The sequence below is a fragment of the Bos javanicus genome, chromosome 3, assembly GCF_032452875.1.
Source record: "Bos javanicus breed banteng chromosome 3, ARS-OSU_banteng_1.0, whole genome shotgun sequence".
Classification (NCBI taxonomy): Eukaryota; Metazoa; Chordata; class Mammalia; order Artiodactyla; family Bovidae; genus Bos; species Bos javanicus.
The window spans coordinates 103,174,993-103,182,252 of NC_083870.1; the positions used below are offsets into that span (position 1 = coordinate 103,174,993).

Sequence of the window (7,260 nt, forward strand, 5' to 3'; positions counted from 1 at the left end):
TGGACCACACTGGGTTTGCCCCAGCTCATGGTGCCTGTGCTTTCCCCCTCTACACTGCTCAGGCTCCATGTTGCTCTGAAGGGAAACTGTCCAAAGTGGGCCCTGGGTTGCGTGCTCTTCTCAGGTCTAAGCTGCTCAGGTTCAGGTTCTGGGGTACTCCACAAAGACACAGACTCTGTTGGGCTTGCATTTTGTGCCCTTCCCAGGTCCGAGGAGCTCAGGCGACCAGATGTTTGGTGAGCACACTATTCCAGGTGTACAGTGCGTCTTTTCACCTCCCCAGTCCCAGCTGCTTGATTTCCTGGGTGCGCTGCAAAAGCGCCATCTCAGGTGTGCTGTGTGTCTCCTCTGTGGGGCTGATCTCAAATGGATGAATTCTTAGAAAAGTATAACCTTTCAAAATTGAACCAGGAAGAAATAGAAAATCTTAACAGACCCATCACAAGCACGGAAATCGAAACTGTAATAAAAAAATCTTCAAACAAACAAAAGCCCAGGACCAGATGCCTTCACAGCTGAATTCTACCAAAAATTTAGAGAAGAGCTAACACCTATCCTACTCAAACTTCCAGAAAATTGCAGAGGAAGGTAAACTTCCAAACTCATTCTATGAGGCCACCATCACCCTAATACCAAAACCAGACAAAGATGCCACAAAAAAAGAAAACTACAGGCCAATATCACTGATGAACATAGATACAAAAATCCTTAATAAAATTCTAGCAAACAGAATCCAACAACATATTAAAAAAATTATACATCATGACCAAGTGGGCTTTGTCCCAGGGATGCAAGGATTCTTCAATATTCACAAATCAGTGTGCTACACCACATTAACAAATTGAAAGATAAAAACCATATGATTATCTCAATAGATGCACAGAAACCCTTTGACAAAATTCAACATCCATTTATGATAAAAACCCTCCAGAAAGCAGGCATAGAAAGAACATATCTCAATATAATAAAAGCCATATGATAAGCCCACAGCAAACAGTATCCTCAATGGTGAAAATTTTAAAGCATTTCTCCTAAAGTCAGGAACAAGAAAAGGGTGCCCATTCTCACCACTACTATTCAACATAGTTTTGGCCACAGCAATCAGAGAAGAAAAAGAGATAAAAGGAATCCAGATTGGAAAAGAAGAAGTAAAACTCTCACTGTTTGCAGATGACATGATCCTCTACACAGAAAACCCTAAAGACACCACCAGAAAATTACTAGAGCTAATCAATGAATATAGTAAAGTTGCAGGATATAAAATTAACACACAGAAATCCCTTGCATTTCTATACACTAATAATGAGAAAACAGAAAGAGAAATTAAGGAAACAATTCCATTCACCATTGCAACGAAAAGAATAAAATACTTAGGAATAAATCTACCTAAAGAAACAAAAGACCTATATATAGAAAACTATAAAACACTGATGAAAGAAATCAAAGATGACACAAATAGATGGAGAAATATACCATGTTCATGGATTGGAAGAATCAATATAGTGAAAGTGAGTATACTACCCAAAGCAATCTATAGATTCCGTGCAATCCTTATCAAGCTACCAACGGTATTTTTCACAGAGCTAGAACAAATAATTTCACAATTTGTATGGAAATACGAAAAACCTCGAATAGCCAAAGCAATCTTGAGAAAGAAGAATAGAACTGGAGGAATCAACCTGTCTGACTTCAGGCTATACTACAAAGCTACAGTCATTAAGACAGTATGTCACTGGCAAAAAGATAGAAATATAGACCAATGGAACAAAATAGAAAGCCCAGAGATAAATCCACGCACCTATGGACACGTTATCTTTGACAGAGGAGGCAAGAATATACAATGGAGAAAAGACAATATCTTTAAGAAGTGGTGCTGGGAAAACTGGTCAACCACTTGTAAAAGAATGAAACTAGAACACTTTGTAACACCATACACAAAAAATAAACTCAAAATGGATTAAGGATCTAAACATAAGACAAGAAACTATAAAAGTCCTAGAGGAGGTCGTCTCCAGGAGCCCTTAGAGACAGAGTCCCCGGCAGCGGCGGTGGCGGCAGGGGCAGTGCACTGGCAGATTCATTCCATCACCTAAAAACTGGTGAAAACCATTAACTGAAGATGTCGAGCAAGACAGCCAGTACCAACAACATCGCCCAGGCACGGAGGACTGTGCAGCAGTTGAGAATGGAAGCCTCCATCGAGAGAATAAACGTTTCAAAGGCATCAGCAGACCTCATGTCCTACTGTGAGGAACACACCAGGAATGACCCTCTGCTGATGGGGATACCAACTTCAGAAAACCCTTCAAGGATAAGAAGACCTGCACCATCTTATAGAGAAGTAGTGAAGTGGATCCTCCCCTCTTCTCAACAAAGCAAATGATGAGCAGCTCTTTGAAAAGATTTACCTTCAGCTTATTTGGTAACCACTGCTAATAACTAAAATGCTCTTAACTTGGATTATGGACTCTGAAGTCTTTACCTTCCAAGTTTTTCTTTCTCTAAATAAAAAAATAAAACTCCTAGAGGAAAACATAGGCAAAACACTCTCTGACATAAATCACAGCAGGATCCTCTATGACCCACCTTCCAGAGTAAAGGAAATAAAAGCAAAAATAAACAAATGAGACCTAATTAAACTTAAAAGCTTTTGAACAACGAAGGTAACTATAAGCAAGGTGAAAAGACAACCTTCAAAATGGGAGAAAATAATAGCAAATGAAGCAGCTGACAAAGAATTAATCTCAAAAATATACAAGCAGCTCCTGCAGCTCAATTCCAGAAAAATAAATGACCCAATCAAAAAATGTGCCAAAGAACTAAACTGACATTTCTCCAAACATACAGATGGCTAACAAACACTTGAAAAGATGTTCAACATTACTCATTATCAGAGAAATGCAAATCAAAACCACAATGAGGTACCATCTCATGCCCGTCTTAATGGCGGCTATGCACTGGGACGGCCCAGAGGGATGGTATGGGGAGGGAGGAGGGAGGAGGGTTCGGGATGGGGAACACATGTATACCTGTGGCAGATTCATTTTGATATTTGGCAAAACTAATACAATTATGTAAAGTTTTAAAATAAAATAAAATTGGAAGAAAAAAAAAAAAAAAGTTTACAAACAATAAATGCCAGAGAGGGTGTGGAGAAAAGGGAATCCTTTTACAATGTTGGTGGGAATACAAAGTAGTACAGCCACTATGGAGAACAGTGTGGAGATTCCTTAAAAAACTGGAAAGAGAACTGCCATATGACCCAGCAATCCCACTACTGGACATACACACCGAGGAAACCAGAATTGAAAGAGACACGTGTACCACAATGTTCATCACAGCACATCACACGTCCCCTTCTCCTCCTGTCCTGAATCTTTCCCAGCATCAGGGTCTTTTCAAATGAGTCAGCTCTTCACATCAGGTGGCCAAAGTATTGGAGTTTCAGCTTCAACATCAGTCCTTCCAATGAACAGCCAGGACTAATCTCCTTTACGATGGACTGGTTGGATCTCCTTGTAGTCCAAGGGACTCTCAAGAGTCTTCTCCAACACCACAGTTCAAAAGCATCAATTCTTCGGCGCTCAGCTTTCTTTATAGTCCAACTCTCACATCCATACATGACCACAGGAAAAACCATAGCCTTAACTAGAGGGACCTTTGTTGGCAAAGTAATGTCTCTGCTTTTCAATATGCTATCTAGGTTGGTCATAACTTTCCTTCCAAGGAGTAAGCATCTTTTAATTTCATGGCTGCAGTCACCATCTGCAGTGATTTTGGAGCCCCCAAAAATAAAGTCTGACACTGTTTCCACTGTTTCCCCATCTATCTGCCATGAAGTGATGGGACTGGATGCCATGATCTTAGTTTTCTGAATGTTGAGCTTTAGGCCAACTTTTTCACTCTCCTCTTTCACTTTCATCAAGAGGCTCTTTAGCTCCTCTTCCCTTTCTGCCATAAGGGTGGTGTCATCTGCATATCTGATGTTATTGATATTTCTCCCAGAAATCTTGATTCCAGCTTGTGCTTCCTCCAGTGCAGCGTTTCTCATGATGTAGCATATAAATTAAATAAGCAGGGTGACAATATACAGCCTTGACATACTCCTTTTCATATTTGGAACCAGTCTGTTGTTCCATGTCCAGTTCTAACTGTTGCTTCCGACCTGCATACAGGTTTCTCAAGAGGCAGGTCAGGTGGTCTGGTATTCCCATCTCTTTCAGAATTTTCTGCAGTTTACTGTGATCCACACAGTCAAAGGCTTTGGCATAGTCAATAAAGCAGATTTAGATGTTTTTCTGGAACTCTCTTGCTTTTTCCATTATCCAGCGGATGTTGGCAATTTGTTCTCTGGTTCCTCTGCCTTTTCTAAAACCAGCTAGAACATCTGGAAGTTCACAGTTCAGGTATTGCTGAAGCCTGGCTTAGAGAATTTTAAGCATTACTTTAGTAGCATGTGAGATGAGTGCAATTGTGCGGTAGTTTGAGCATTCTTTGCATTCCCTTTCTTTGGGATTGGAATGAAAACTAACCTTTTCCTGTCCTGTGGCCACTGCTGAGTTTTCCATATTTGCTGGCATATTGAGTGCAACACTTTCACAGCGTCATCTTTCAGGATTTGAAATAGCTCAACTGGAATTCCATCACCTCCACTAACTTTGTTCATAGTGATGCTTCCTAAGGCCCACTTGACTTCACATTCCAGGATGTCTGGCTCTGTGTGAGTGATCACACCATCGTGATTATCTGGGTCATGAAGATCTTTTTTGTACAGTTCTTCTGTGTATTCTTGCCACCTCTTCTTAATATCTTCTGCTTCTGTTAGGTCCCTACCATTTCTGTCCTTTATTGAGCCCATCTTTGCATGAAATGTTCCCTTGGTATCTCTAATTTTCTTGAAGTGATCTCTAATCTTTTTCATTCTATTGTTTTCCTCTATTTCTTTGCACTGATAACTGAGGAAGGCTTTCTTATCTCTCCTTGCTATTCTTTGGAACTCTGCATTCAAATATTACTCAGCTATTAAAAATAATGAATTTGAATTAGTTCAAATAAGTGGATGAAACTGGAGCCTATTATACAGAGTGAAGTAAGTTAGAAAGAAAAGCAACAATACAGTATATTAAGGCATATATATGGAATTTAGAAAGATGGTATCGATGACCCTATATGCAGGACAGCACAAAAGACACAGATGTAAAGAACAGACTTTTGGACTCTGTGGGAGAAGGTGAGGGTGGAATGATTTGAGAGAATAGCACTGAAACATGTTTATTACCGTATGTGAAACAGAATCGCCAGTCCAGGTTCGATGCATGAGACAGGGTGCTCAGGGCTGGTACACTGGGATGACCCAGAGGGATGGGATGGGGAGGGAGGTGGGAAAGGGGTTCAGGATGGGGAACACATGTAAACACATGGCTGATTCATGTCAATGGATGGGAAAAACCACTACAATATTGTAAAGTAATTAGCCTCCAATTAAAATAAATAAAGTTAAAAAAAAAAAACAGGAAATTAACATGTGATACAGTATTGTTAACTAAAGTACAGACTTTATTCACATTGCATGAAATTTTATGCTAGTGTCCATTGTTTGATTTCATATCTTTTTCAAGATTTCACATTGTATTTAGTTGCATTGAGTAGCTTCAGCTGCATGCATCAAATTCTGATAAATTCTCTTTTCATTTTGATTTTCTTACAAATATCTCTAATTTTTCTTATTATGGTTTCTTAGACATACATAACTTTTAAATGCAGACATTTAAATTTCAAATACATGTTTTTAAAGTATCTTTAATATTAATTTCTCATTTTGATATTAATTTCTTATTTAAATGCTTTCTTCTTTGCAATCACCCTTTATGTTTTTTCAAACTTTTAACTTTATGGAGGCTTTCAATGGCTAAGTCAAAGATCTCTCTTGGTAAGTGTTACATTGCACTTGAAATTATGTGGGTTATTTTCAAATATTTTTTGATATTGATTTCTAACATAGTTCCATAGTGATAAGAGAACAGATTCTGTATAACTTCAATACCTGTAGACCATGAAATGCTTGTACCTTGTTTTATGTCCCTGGATATGTTCCAGGGTCTCCTAGTTTAGTCTAAGGGAACTTGAATAGAATTTGTATTCTGCTGTTGTGTGAAAATTGTTTAAATCTTAATCATGTTCAATTGGCTCATAGTGATATTCAGGTCTGCTATATCCTTCTACTTCTTTGTGTATTCATTCTATTAACTTTCGACAGCTTGTTATTTATTCCAAGTAAAAATTTTAATTTATCTACTTAAAAATGATTGTAATATATAGTGGAAATATATGTAACTTTGTTCTGTATTTTCCAAGTCTCCTATAAGTGTGTTATCATATTTCATAATTTAAAAAATACAAAAGAAGCAGAAAATAAATAAATGTTAATTGTAGTTATCTCCAAATCTAAGGTAACAGTTTTTTGTTTGTATTTATAAATGCAAAGTTTTCAGAATACATATATACTACTTTTGCAATAATGAAAACAAGTAATAGACTCGGACAAGATGTTTTCTTTTTTTTTTTTTTTTCTATTTTTATACATTTGGCTGTGCCAGGTCTTAGGCATGTGAACTCTTAATTGTGATCTGTGGAATCTAGTTCCTCCACCAGGAATGGGACCCAGGCTGCCTGCACTAGAGTACAGAGGTCCAGCCACTGAGCCTCCATGAAAGTGCCCGAGGAGATATTTTCAGTGCATGTAATAGAGCAAGAACAATAGCCAGAATATTTAATAAACCATAAATAAGAAAAGGTAAACATATCTTGTATTCATTGAACACTTACTATTTTTTATTATGCTAAATGCTGTACATGTATTATCTCATTTAATCCTCCTAACACCCCTCTGGGAGAAGGCAATGGCACCCCACTCTAGTACTCTTGCCTGGAAAATCCCATGGATGGAGGAGCCTGGTGGGCTGCAGTCCATGGGGTGGCTAAGAGTTGAACACGGCTGAGCGACTTCACTTTCACTTTTCACTTTCATGCATTGGAGAAGGAAATGGCAACCCACTCCAGTGTTCTTGCCTGGAGAATCCCAGGGATGGGGGAGCCTGGTGGGCTGCTGTCTATGGGGTCGCACAGAGTCGGACACGACTGAAGCGACTTAGCAGCAGCAGTAGCAGCAGCAACACCCCTCTGAGATCTATAATATATTCTTCCCATTAACAGATGAGGAAACTGAAACTCACAGAAGTTAGGTAACTTGCCCATCATCAC

At 38.7% G+C, this 7,260-nt stretch overlaps 1 pseudogene; it reads left to right on the plus strand.

Annotated features, from left to right (window-relative positions):
• The first annotated feature begins 2,010 nt into the window (after nt 1-2,010).
• LOC133245365 (guanine nucleotide-binding protein G(I)/G(S)/G(O) subunit gamma-12-like) lies at nt 2,011-2,546 on the plus strand (annotated as a pseudogene).
• Nucleotides 2,547-7,260: the final 4,714 nt, after the last annotated feature.